Raw genomic sequence first — 13,828 nt, forward strand, 5'->3', positions numbered from 1 at the left:
ACAAGGATGTTTCTAGATTCATCTTCCTAGTCCTGGACTTTATAGCCTCCAGAATCATGAGCCCAGATAAATCTTGTTTTAATAAATTCATAGTCTTGCGTAGTCTGTGATAGCAACAGAAAATAGACTAAGATAAAAACATGTCCCATTAGTGTCTCTACAGTGGCACATTCATGTATGGATTAGGATCTGCTTCATCCAAATACCCTAATGGATGTTCAGTGGTACCTCCAGCTAGTGCAAGCACAACTGCCACTATGTCTGGTCACATGGTACCATAGTGTGTGTGTGTGTGTGTGTGTGTGTGTGTGTGTGTGTACATACTCTAGCTCTTCTGAGTTCACACCCAAGGGTCTGCTGGAGATGGAAGCAGGCTTAAGTTGTTAATTCTGAGACATAACCGGCCAATCAGTTTATGTAGAGAGGTGGAGGCTCTGCGTGAATGTGTGGGGAGTAACTGTGTAACACTGACAGGGCACAGCCATGTCAAGGACTCCAGTGTCCCAGACCCCTAAGGAACTGGTAAAACCCTCCTCAGGTCAGGCTCAGGGAGCTAGCAATTCCTTCCTCTGGTTAGGTTTATGAATGTTGGCAGTAGAAACCAGCAGTTGAAACTTCCTGGGCAAGAATGACTACCACCTGAGACTGCTCCCCTAGAGAGACCTCCTACCTTGAGGATAATAAAGGCACTGAAGTTCCCAGCTGTGTAGCAGGTGCTGCCCCCAGCCCACCTGACTCTAACTTGTCAGTGTGTCTGTCAGAGTGTGTGTGTGTGTGTGTCTGTCTGTCTGTGGTCTGTATATATGTCTATCTGCGTGTCTGTTTATCTGCCTACGGTTTCTTCATTTCCTTGTTGCCTAAGTCAGGTTTCCAGGACCAAACCACGCTGGACACAGTAAATGGAGGCACGTGAGTCTTGGAGACAAAACAATTGAGAACTGAACTGAGAAGGTGAGGAGTGTGGAAGGCCAAGGCACAGAAGTTCATGCTTCTACACCCCAGCCCAGGCCCATAGGATGTCACTTACTAGATAAAATGGAAAGAAAACTATGAATTGAGAAGAGTGACTCATTTAACTCTGAACATGAGGTCCCCCCAGGGCACTTGTCACCTGCTCGAGAAGCCAGCACTGATCTGACCCTCACTGCCTGTCCCTGCATGTCCCTGGGTGTATCTCTGTTCCCGGTTAATCTTGTTCCCTGTGATCTGCCACAGAGCCTGGTTCGCTCATCCAGCTACTGTCGCAAACTAATCCCCCTCCACTTCCCTACTCAGTTTCTCTTCCTGATATCACAAATACTCAGTAACATAATTCCCTGACCCTTGTCCTAATGGCCAGTGCACATTCTTCCTGACTTAGGGAACCTGTGAGATACTGAAGTGCTGGCTTTCTTGACTATAGCATTCTCTTTGCCTATATTATATGTGCACCTCACAGAGAATCTTAGTATGGAGTGTTTGTTGTCTATTAATGGTTTAATGTTTGTCTGGGGCTAGCTTTTGAAGTAGGGTCTATTCTGGTGCACACACATTTACCCATGAACTCTGAAACTTTTTAACATTATCTTTTTGAAAAATCTAGTGAAAGATCAAGACTTCATTTGAAGAATTTTTTCCAAGTGTAGTGTCCAAAGTCAAAGACTTCAAACAGCAAACCTCTCTTTTTAAATATTCTAGTGGGCATTATCAGGTAGAGATACAGGTCCAATAATAGTTCCCTAAGAGGAATTTTTCCATAGAGCTAAAAGGAATCAGAAATGCATATCCCACTGGACTGAAAAGCATGGTGCTGTGGTGGCTAAGACCAAGTCAGACCTGGGGTCGGCCTGCTGCTAGTATATTCCCAAACCTCCAGGGATCCACTGGCTTCCTTGTAACAAAGAGGATGCTGTTAACAGCGCCTGTTCTACAGGGCGACTCTGAGATTCAACAGACCAATTCCTCGGCCTAGGACTTTGAGGGAACTAAAAAATCATTGGCTGATGAAAACTCCCATCCCAGCATAGGCTGATTAGCTACTGTGCACTCTTTTTGGTGAGTGGACACTGTTGGTAGTCTGTCTAAGCTCCACCCCCACAGCTTCCTGGCAAGAGTATGCTCCGCCCCACAGTTACCTAGCAACAGCCAGCCGTGCCTGACACTACATAAGGGGCTGCTTGGCCCCTCCTCCCTCTCTTGCTCTTTGCTCTCTTCCCTGCTCTTCTTCTTTGTCCCTTCTCTCCCCATACCCCCTTCCCTCCATGTGCTCATGGCCGGCCTTTACTTCTCCCCTTTTCTACTCTTCTTCTCTTTCTCTCATTAAACCTCTCCACATGGAACCATGTTCGTTTGGTGTGTTCCGTCTGGAAGCAAGCCGAGATTTAAACCCCAACAGGTAGAGAACTCAGAGTCAACGTCCTCAACTTGATTTCCCTTCTCACAGAGCACCATCAGTAGCAGACTGAAGTTTTGACTGTCACCTACTGATCAGACGGTAAAAGATCCGAGGATCATGCTAAGAACACTAGGTTTCCCTTCCAAATATAAGTAGGCATTCCGACTGAAGTGGGAGATCCTAAGAAAATGAGACACGTCTAATAATCACACCAGACAATAGGTGTGAATCTCAATATGCCAGGCAAATCGGGCATTTGCCAAGGGTAGAGTCAACCCCTAAGCTCAAACAACTGTTTCTCCAGAGACTGCTGCTACATGCCAGGAGGGATGCTTTGTTTTGTTGACAACGAGCCTTGTTTGGAGAGCTGAGGAGAGCTCAAATTCATCGAATCTAGTTATCAAGCAATGGGGATGAGGAGGTCCAGCTCTGCCTCTGGGAGGCCTCATTAGGCTGGCAAAATAAGACACGAATGAATACACGCACAAAAACCCCGATTATCACCAAAACGAAACGATGAAGCCAAATTTAGGTTTTCACAGCACAGCACATGGTCTGACTCACATGAACCAAAGAACACTGAGTTCGCTGGGTAAGTGACCCATTCCGAGGGAAATAACATGATAATTATGAAAGCCGATAAGATTATTGTCCTTCATTTTCAAATATCCCTAAATCAAAGGAAAGTCTGGTATCTGATTCTTTTCTTGTATTTCCATTCCCTGGATAACCCTCGGCCCCCTCCCCCACCTCCAGTTTAACCTTTGTCATCAGCTAGCATTCCATTTAAAACCACCTTCTTAATAGCTCGACTCTTGCAACGATTCAGAGCAAAACATCTGTTTAGCCCATGACGAAAGAGGACAGTTTAAACAAATGACCCATAATGAATTTTTAAAAGTTAGCTTTTGATTTCAGCACCTTATACAATACGGCTGAAAAACAAAATTCTGCACTTTACAGTGAGATAATGCAGATTTGCTCTTAGCGAATTTCCAAGAAAAGATCGGCTTAGAGATGATGTATTTCTTTCTGAGATCAGGCAGATGAGTAAAGGCCAGTTACATCCAATAGAAAAAAAAATAAAGTATTAAAAAGATTTATCTTTTAGCACCGCATGGGGAAATAATTGTCTCCTTTTAAAACAGGCCTTGCTGGTAATAAACTCATAGTGAGCTAATTAAAAGATAGTATGCATTTATTAAGAACTTACCCATTTATTCAGAAGTTGATACCTGCTCTGCCAATAGCTTTACACATCCTTTTACAAAATTTACTTCAATTCTGCTAAATTCTCTGTTTTGGAAGAAAATCAAATGATTCTAGGATTTCTAATATTTTAGTGAAAAAAATGGATTTATCTGGAAAATTTAAAGCCAAACACTTACCTTATAGTAAATCTATTTCTAGAAAAGTAACTCAGAAAGAGGCTTTAGATAAAGAAGAAAAAAATCTATCTTAAGTGGTACTCGAAGCTCTTTCAGACTTTGTGAGTCTATAACCATTTCCCATTCATTAATTTATTGTGTCTCTAAGTTCAAAACACCATGAAAGAAGAAAGAAACATAAGGTCCTCAGGACCATCAACTCATGGTGGAGTATGAAGGAAGACAGGTCACACACATACACACACACACACACACACACACACACACACACACACACACACACACACACTTACTTAACAATGATGCTAAAGCCAGATACCCAAGCTTTTTGGTGCCCTAGTTAATGGTGCCAGCTACCCAGGAAGCGGAAAGAGAAGGTCTCCTTGTTCCCCAGTGTTCAAGGCCAGGTGAACCAATAGTAAAATGTGGCCATTAATAACAGCAGTTCACATGAAGTGTGCTAAAAGAAAACACAGTCTGTCTGATACGATACAGAGAGGGCCATGATGGTTTCTGCCCTGGCCTCCCGTGGAGATGAGGCACCAGCACAGATCATGTGGTCAACCATAACAAAGGCAGTGGTGTGGCAAAGCGCAAGTCCTGGGGGCACAGATATGACACATCGAAGCTCACTTACATCTTTAAGAATTAGGTAGCTCTGATGCTTGGTTTCTTTTTTTTCTTTTTAAAAAAAAAAAAGGAAGGGAGATTTTTTTTTTTTTTTTTTTTTTTTTTTTTGGAGCTGGGGACCGAACCCAGGGCCTTGCGCTTCCTAGGTAAGCGCTCTACCACTGAGCTAAATCCCCAGCCCGGAAGGGAGATTTTTATGGGGGTTACAGGAGCAAACCACTAGGAGTTCCAATTATAGACCAAAAGATTTACTCTAAAGTGGTAACTAGTCATAAAACACAGGGACTCAGTTCTCAGCCAGACTGCTGGAGTCACATTCCAGACCTGCGTTGACATAGCATTGAGTCACAAACTTAAGCTTTGATTTCCTTATAGAGAAGAGCAGTGGTTCTCAAGCCCCCTAATGCTGCGACCCTTGAATGCAGTTCCTCATATTGTGGTGAACCCCAACCATGACATTATTTTCATACTGCTACTTCAAAACTGTAATTTTGTTATTGCTATGAATCATGATGTCAATATCTAGTTGATTTGTAAAATATCTGTGAAAAGGGTCCTTCAACTATGAAAGGGGTCACAACCCACATGTTGAGAGCTGCTGGGTAAGAGGGTTCAAAACACTGCTACGAGCCCAACAGCTGTTTCTCGGGAGTTTGGTAGTCACCCATCTTCATTGCTGACAGCTGTTTACCTCTTGCTAATTATCTAAAGGTTCTATCAGGGAAGTGGGAGCTTCACCTGGTCTGCACTGCACCCTTCTGTTTTACTTCCTGCCTCCTTCCCACCAGCCAGCTTTCTTCCAACCCAACCTCTACTTCTATTTCACCAATAAATCCACAACCACTTTCCTTGTGACATTTGCCTTCAGGAGAATAAATGGTAACAACCTCTGTCATTTCAAACTTTATGGCGCTTTTGCACAAAATTAGGAGTGAATGCATAATTATGTAGAGATTAAAAAAGGGAAGCCATGAGTCTAAATTGCAACAACAGAAGAAATACATACTTTTTTCTTATTGTCTAGTCAGATATAAAACTCAAAGGAAGACTCAGCAAGATGGCATAGCCAGGAGAGGGCTTGCCGTTGAGACTTATGGGTCCCCAATCCCCAGGACGCACATTTTGGAAAGAGAAAAATGGTTCTCCGATCTCGTATCTTGAGTGCTAGCCCTCCACCCCACATCCATGAAAATTAACTGTAATAAGTGCTTTTAAAGTCAAGCTTTGAAGAGCCATTATTAATGTATCAGAGTATACGCTGTGTCAAATTTTACAGCACCTAATTTGTGTTTATGCACATTCCATTTCTTTAAGTAAACTATATCCAGAATGTTTTTAAACTTGACTTCCCTCTGTGAAACAAAAGTGAAACTCATCAAAATAAGAAATGATTACATTTTACCTAAACTTGCTAAGTTATCAGTTGGTTAATGAAACTGTTTGCTTCTCACTTTCATTTGTGTTTAGTAAAGTAAGTCAAATTTCTTATTACATATTCTTACTAATAATTAATTTGCTAGGGATACTGGAAGACATGAAATCTAAAAAGTGAAGAATCACCGATCTTTTCCTTTGGAACCACAGCTATGGCTTCTAAGCAGCACCAGGGCTCCAGTCACCAAGGGTAAAGAGAGAGCATCAATATATGTCTCCACTTGGTTAGACCCTGACCATAGGAGCACCATGTGTGACCATAAGGTGGCGGCCATCACAGCCTTCGATTTTGCTTTGACTTTTGTTTTCTAATCTTGTTTTGAGAGTTGTCACTGTCACGAAAACATGCTTGGGACAAAAGGGTGAGATGAATTCGGCTGTTTTCTGTTACATACCTCCGCTAAAATAACTTCTATGATTTCCTGGCCTCACTTCTCTCTCAGAGCCAAATAAAAAAAACCACACTAAATCACACAACCACACTTTGACCAAGCATTTCACACTAGACGCTAAAATCTCCCATAAACCAACACTGCCATGGAAATATAATAGCCCAACCCTTGACTGCAACGAAGCTCAGAAACATGAAGTGCATGCCCAAGGCCATTCAACTTCTATGAGAAACTGATAAAAATGTATAAAACACACACACACACACACACACACACACACACATCGTGCTAGGATAGATAATCTGCTGTGCATTGTTTATCCAGGCTTCACAACACTTCTGGAAGATCAGAGACGTTAAACACCTTACTCCAAACCACTCCACAGTAAGCAGGGATATCCAACTTGAATCCAAGTCTGTTTGGCTCAGAAGTCCTTTTTCTATCTGCTGCCTCTCAAGTAAAGGGTAAACTTTCGTAGCACATAGGAGTCATCATTCTGGCCCAGGGCTCTTCCGGGGGACAACGTCTGATGGGACTCAGCACTAGTCCCGGAACCAATCCACAAGATGGTGCCTGGAAGTGTCTCAAGAGGTTCGCAGCTGCACAAAATGTGCTCCTTGAAAAATGGTTGCAATTGTAAGAACTAAAACTCATTTCTTTACAAAAGCCACTGAATTCCTAACACCTGGCTGGAAGACAAGTTCTTCAGTCAGCATTTGCAGTGGTTTTTGAGTGGATGAGACTCTTTTCCATTTGTTATTTGAGCCAACAAAGTAAAGCTGTTTGCCTTATGCTACCCAATTGATGGATTGTCCCTCTCTCTCCTCTCCCTCCTTTCTCTCCTCTCCCTCCTCTCTCTCCTCTCCCTCCTCTCTCTCCTCTCCCTCCTCTCTCTCCTCTCCCTCCTCTCTCTCCTCTCCCTCCTCTCTCTCCTCTCCCTCCTCTCTCTCCTCTCTCCTCTCTCTCTCCTCTCTCTCTCCCCCTCATGGGCTCTCTTTCCCTCTCATTCTCCCCACCCCTCTCTCTCAAGCACATTTGCAAAAATGATCCACAGCTGAACATAAAAATGGAGCAGCAAGGCGTGCACATGGTGCAGCCTTTGATCGCATTGCTCACTTGGGCACAGGTGAGTCTCTGTGATTTCAGAGCCAGGCTGATGTGGGGTATGAGTCAAAAAAAAATGGAGGAATAGGAACCTAGATGATCTACTCACTAAGAATTCTGTTTTGTTTTGTTTTGTTTTTTAAACCATTTCTAGACTCTAGTGGGCATTACGTAAATCTTTCTATTGCTTCAATCAATATACTAAGATCAATCCACCCCCATTTTGAGACTCAGTCTAAGCATATAGACCAGGCTGGACTGGAACTCATGGCAATCCGTATGCCTCAGCTTCCTGGTGGCCACAGTGAATGGTAGCTACCACACAGCTCTACGTAAGTCAGGTTTCACCAAACTTTATCTGAATATGAATTTAAAATAGCAAAAAGAATGATTAACTTTACTTTGTATGTAGGAGTAGTAAGTGACTTGGAAAAAGCCAGTTAATACTTAGTATAAAGATATGAAAACAAATATAGATATGTTTGTCAGTGATTCGAAGGAGTATCAATTCCCACATCATTAAATACTACCCTGACTATTTTTGAAAAACAACAACTTCTCATCTCACAAATGAGATATTATAGTAAACTCATCATTCAACTGTGGAAATTTGTCAGGCAATGTGGCAGAATAGTCCTTGTTTTGAAAATAAAAGTAATTTATTTGGCTAAAGTCCAGTGCACTGGAAAAAGAAACACTATTATTCTGTTACGAAGGAGTGAGTTGGTGCTATAAAAGATATTTTCTTTGCACAAAGAAGTAAAATCTCCTTGTTCCTTCACTCTCAAGGGATTTTGGCTCATCAGTTTACAGTCCTGAAATCATCGCCTGCCCGCAGCATATCTGTGAAAAACTGACCTGCTAGTAATGAACAGAAGAGACAATGGCCTTATAGTAAAGTGGCAGCAGAAAGACAAAGGAGACAGGAATGTCAAGACTGCAGCTGTGACAGATAGGATAGCAGGTCCCAAGGATTGCTGTTCTGTCCCCTGTGATATGTGAGGTTACACAACAAAGGAAATTTACTTTGCAGGGAGAATTAAGGTTGTAAATCAGCTGTCCTAAAACAAAGGCAGCATCCAGACTTGTCTAGATGGGCTCAGTACAACCACAGTCTTTTTTAAGTACAAGAGGCCAGGGTGACTTGCTGGGATAGCACTGCTTGGTCTACGGTTGTCAGCCTTAAGGTAGAAAAGGTATGCACACCATTCCTGAAGCTGGAAAAGGGCAAGAAATCATACTATGTTCAGTCACCAGACAAGAATATAATCCAGCCAACACCTGGATTGATTTTAACCCACTAACACCCAGCTGTCCTTCTGACCTATTTATAATGTTTTAAGCTTCCAAGTGTGTGTTAACTTATTACAGCAACAGAAAGCTAATGTGTGCTGGCAATGAACTAGGAGTAATGAGGGCGAACAGTCAGGCAAGACCCTGAGCAGTCAGTCTCATGAACTGAAAAAGTTCACTTGATTGAGAACACGAGTCTATTCTGAAGTAATCAAAACGAAAGCACACAGATTTCTTAGTATAGAGAAATGGGACAAAACAGGGCTGGAAGGATGGTTCAGCAGTTAAGAGCAGGAGCTGCTCTTGTAGAGGACTGAAGGAGCACACATCAGTTTCCAGCAGGTTAGGTGGCTTACAACTGCCTGTAACTCCTGCTCCAGGAGAACTGAAATTCTTTTCTGGCCTCTGCAAAACATGCACAATCATATGTACACAGATACACACAGGCACACTTACACAAACACACACACACACACACATACACACATGCACAAGCACACACACATACACACACACTCTCAAGCACACAGGAACACATGCACAGACACATACACACTCTCGTGTGTGTGTGTGTGTGTGTGTGTGTGTGTGTGTGTGTGTGTGCAATTAAAAATAACAATAAACCTTTAAAAAAAGAAACATACAAAGAGAGGGACCTTAGATGACAAAGGTAGGGACCTTAGATAAAATGCCTAAAAGTGGGGAGAGGGAACTTGTAGAGTCCACCTCCAGTAGAAAGACAGGACATCAAGTGAGATTGCCATCCCACAGTCAAAAATTCTGACCCAGAATTGTTCCTGTCTGAAAGAGCTAAAGGGACAAAAATGGAGAAGAGACTGAGGGAAAGGAGGTCCAGTGACAGGCCCAAATTGGGATCCAGCTCAGGGGGAGGCATAGGGCCCTGACACTGTTACTGATGATGTGGTGTGCTTACAGATGGGAGCCTGGCATGGCTGCCCTCTGAGAGGCCCAATAGGCAGCTGAAAGAGTCAGATGCAGATGCTAGCACCTAACCAATGGACAGAAGTCGGGGACCTCTGCGGCTGAATTAGGGAATGACTGGAAGAAGCTGAGGAGGAGGGCAACCCCATAGGAAGACCAGCAGTCTCAACTAACCTGGACCCCAGAGATCTCTCAGACACTGAGCCACCAACCAGGCAGCAGACACCAGCTGATATGAGGCCCCTGACACATCCACAGCAGAGGACTGCCTGCTCTGGCCTCAGTGAGAGAAGATGCACCTAACCCTGGAGAGACTTGAGGCCTCAGGGAATGGGGAGGTCTGGCGGGGTGTGTGGGAGGGTATGGGGGTGTGTGGATATCCTGTTGTAGATGGGAAAGGAAGAATGGGATGAGGAACTGTCAGAGGGCAGAACAGGAGGGATAGTGACTGGACTGTAAAAAAAGATTAAAGATAATAATTTAAAAAGGAAATATAAAGAGGGGCTAGAAAGAGTAAAAGCCACAGAAGGAGATGCGTACGTGAAAGACACTGTCTTTTGGACACAGGAAGGAGCTGTTAGGGACTCACAGCAGTTACAACAGCACACACAAAACCTGTGCAAGCTCAAGCTAAAGGGGAGCTCAGCGTGAACAGGGGAGATGGGCACACGTCCCCACACCCAGCTGTGGGGACATTGGCAATTGTTAGCCGCTGGGAGAGGGAAAGATGACTTTCTCTAAGAATGAAGTCCCTAGTAAGTTGACCAGACTCCAGTGGAAGACCACACAACCAAGAATATTTGGGCAGCAAGAATTGTACTTGAAAGATTATTTTTTTAAGGACATAAAGTTGGATGATACTGGAGGGAGTTGGATTTGGGAATGGTTCAAGGAGGGGTTGTAAACAGGATCAAAACATATAAAAGCATTCAAGGAAATAATAAAAATAAAATGAGCCCCCTTGTTGGTTTTCCAATGCAGAGTGGTCAGCCTTAAAATTATATACACACAAACAACAAAAACAGATGCAGCAGGTTTTATTTATATATATTTGTGTATACACACACACACACACACACACACACACAATGAATATAATCCAAGCAAAAGAGGCTATCAACTTGAAAGTGGGAAGGTACAGGAAGGGTTCAAGGGAAAGGAGGAGGGGCTGGCAGAGGACAAAAGGGGAAATGATGTAATTTTATTAAATAAAACTTAAAAGCAGTAAATATAAAAAAGAAAAAATGTAGAACTATTTTATGCTTTTACTAGACTGTTAGAAAAGAAAAGGGGGAGAGAGACCCGACCGCCTGGTCAGGTGGGCACTCCTGAGGCTGCAGAGCGGAAGAGACCACCAACACTGCCCACATCCCTGGCCCAAGAGGAAACTGTATAAGGCCTCTGGGCTCCCGTGGGGGAGGGCCCAGGAGCGGCAGGACCCCTGCCTGAGACACCGCCGGAACCTGAAGGAAACAGACCAGATAAACAGTTCTCTGCACCCAAATCCCGTGGGAGGGAGAGCTAAACCCTCAGAGAGGCAGACACGCCTGGGAAACCAGAAGAGACTGCACTCTGCATACACATCTCAGACGCCAGAGGAAAACACCAAACACCATCTGGAACCCTGGTGCACTGAAGCTCCCGAAAACGGCGGCACAGATCTTCCTCGTTGCTGCTGCCGCTGAGAGCTCTTGGGCAGCACCCCACGAGCAAACTTGAGCCTCGGGACCACAGGTAAGACCAACTTTTCTGCTGCAAGTGACCTGTCTGGTGAACTCAAGACACAGGCCCACAGGAACAGCTGAAGACCGGTAGAGAGGAAAACTACACGCCCGAAAGCAGAACACTCTGTCACCATAACAGGCTGAAAGAAAACAGGAAAACAGGTCTACAGCACTCCTGACACACAGGCTTATAGGGGAGTCTAGCCACTGTCAGAAATAGCAGAACAAAGTAACACTAGAGATAATCTGATGGCGAGAGGCAAGCGCAGGAACCCAAGCAACAGAAACCAAGACTACATGGCATCATCGGAGCCCAATTCTCCCATCAAAACAAACATGGAATATCCAAACACGCCAGAAAAGCAAGATCTAGTTTCAAAATCATATTTGATCATGATGCCGGAGGCCTTCAAGAAAGACGTGAAGAACTCCCTTAGAGAACAAGTAGAAGCCTACAGAGAGGAAACACAAAAAAGCCTGAAAGAATTCCAGGAAAACATAATTAAATAAGTAGAAGCCCATAGAGAGGAGTCACAAAAATCCCTGAAAGAATTCCAGGAAAACACAATCAAACAGTTGAAGGAATTAAAAATGGAAATAGAGGCAATCAAGAAAGAACACATGGAAACAACCCTGGATATAGAAAATCAAAAGAAGAGACAAGAAGCTATAGATACAAGCTTTACCAACAGAATACAAGAGATGGAAGAGAGAATCTCAGGAGCAGAAGATTCCATAGAAATCATTGACTCAACTGTCAAAGATAATGTAAAGCGGAAAAAGCTACTGGTCCAAAACATACAGGAAATCCAGGACTCAATGAGAAGATCAAACCTAAGGATAATAGATATAGAAGAGAGTGAAGACTCCCAGCTCAAAGGACCAGTAAATATCTTCAACAAAATCATAGAAGAAAACTTCCCTAACCTAAAAAAAGAGATACCCATAGGCATACAAGAAACCTACAGAACTCCAAATAGATTGGACCAGAAAAGAAACACATCCTGTCACATAATAGTCAAAACACCAAACGCACAAAATAAAGAAAGAATATTAAAAGCAGTAAGGGAAAAAGGTCAAGTAACATATAAAGGCAGACCTATCAGAATCACACCAGACTTTTCGCCAGAAACTATGAAGGCCAGAAGATCCTGGACAGATGTCATACAGACCCTAAGAGAACACAAATGCCAGCCCAGGTTACTGTATCCTGCAAAACTCTCAATTAACATAGATGGAGAAACTAACATATTCCATGACAAAAACAAATTTACACAATATCTTTCTACAAATCCAGCACTACAAAGGATAATAAATGGTAAAGCCCAACATAAGGAGGCAAGCTATACCCTAGAAGAAGCAAGAAACTAATTGTCTTGGCAACAAAACAAAGAGAAGAAAAGCACACAAACATAACCTCACATCCAAATATGAATACAACAGGAAGCAATAATCACTATTCCTTAATATCTCTCAACATCAATGGCCTCAACTCCCCAATAAAGAGACATAGATTAACAAACTGGATACGCAACGAGGACCCTGCATTCTGCTGCCTACAGGAAACACACCTCAGAGACAAAGACAAACACTACCTCAGAGTGAAAGGCTGGAAAACAACTTTCCAAGCAAATGGTCAGACGAAGCAAGCTGGAGTAGCCATTCTAATATCAGATAAAATCAATTTTCAACTAAAAGTCATCAAAAAAGATAAGGAAGGACACTTCATATTCATCAAAGGAAAAATCCACCAAGATGAACTCTCAATCCTAAATATCTATGCCCCAAATACAAGGGCACCTACATACGTAAAAGAAACCTTACTAAAGCTCAAAACACACATTGCACCTCCCACAATAATAGTAGGAGATTTCAACACCCCACTCTCATCAATGGACAGATCATGGAAACAGAAATTAAACAGAGACATAGACAGACTAAGAGAAGTCATGAGCCAAATGGACTTAACTGATATTTATAGAACATTCTATCCTAAAGCAAAAGGATATACCTTCTTCTCAGCTCCTCATAGTACTTTCTCCAAAATTGACCATATAATTGGTCAAAAAACGGGCCTCAACAGGTACAGAAAGATAGAAATAATCCCATGCGTGCTATCGGACCACCACGGCCTAAAACTGGTCTTCAATAACAATAAGGGAAGAATGCCCACATATACGTGGAAATTGAACAATGCTCTACTCAATGATAACCTGGTCAAGGAAGAAATAAAGAAAGAAATTAAAGACTTTTTAGAATTTAATGAAAATGAAGGTACAACATACCCAAACTTATGGGACACAATGAAAGCTGTGCTAAGAGGAAAATTCATAGCGCTGAGTGCCTGCAGAAAGAAACAGGAAAGAGCATATGTCAGCAGCTTGACAGCACACCTAAAAGCTCTAGAACAAAAAGAAGCAAATACACCCAGGAGGAGTAGAAGGCAGGAAATAATCAAACTCAGAGCTGAAATCAACCATGTAGAAACAAAAAGGACCATAGAAAGAATCAACAGAAACAAAAGTTGGTTCTTTGAGAAAATCAACA

General features: G+C 42.8%; 1 protein-coding gene and 1 long non-coding RNA gene across 52 annotated transcripts in view; one reads left to right on the forward strand and one right to left on the reverse strand.

Moving 5' to 3' along the window:
- Nucleotides 1–13,828, reverse strand: part of Abi3bp (ABI family member 3 binding protein) — a 216,708-nt gene that overhangs the window by 141,557 nt on the left and 61,323 nt on the right. The window lies entirely within an intron of this gene.
- LOC134481065 (uncharacterized) lies at nucleotides 1,102–6,189 on the forward strand. 2 transcript variants are annotated; one of them, XR_010056275.1, is made up of 2 exons: nucleotides 1,102–2,966; nucleotides 5,913–6,189. It is a non-coding gene; the product is annotated as an uncharacterized LOC134481065 (long non-coding RNA). The 2 variants fall into 2 exon arrangements; XR_010056274.1 differs by having other exon boundaries at nucleotides 1,102–2,473.

Source organism: Rattus norvegicus, chromosome 11 (genome assembly GCF_036323735.1).
Source record: "Rattus norvegicus strain BN/NHsdMcwi chromosome 11, GRCr8, whole genome shotgun sequence".
In the NCBI taxonomy this organism is placed as follows: Eukaryota; Metazoa; Chordata; class Mammalia; order Rodentia; family Muridae; genus Rattus; species Rattus norvegicus.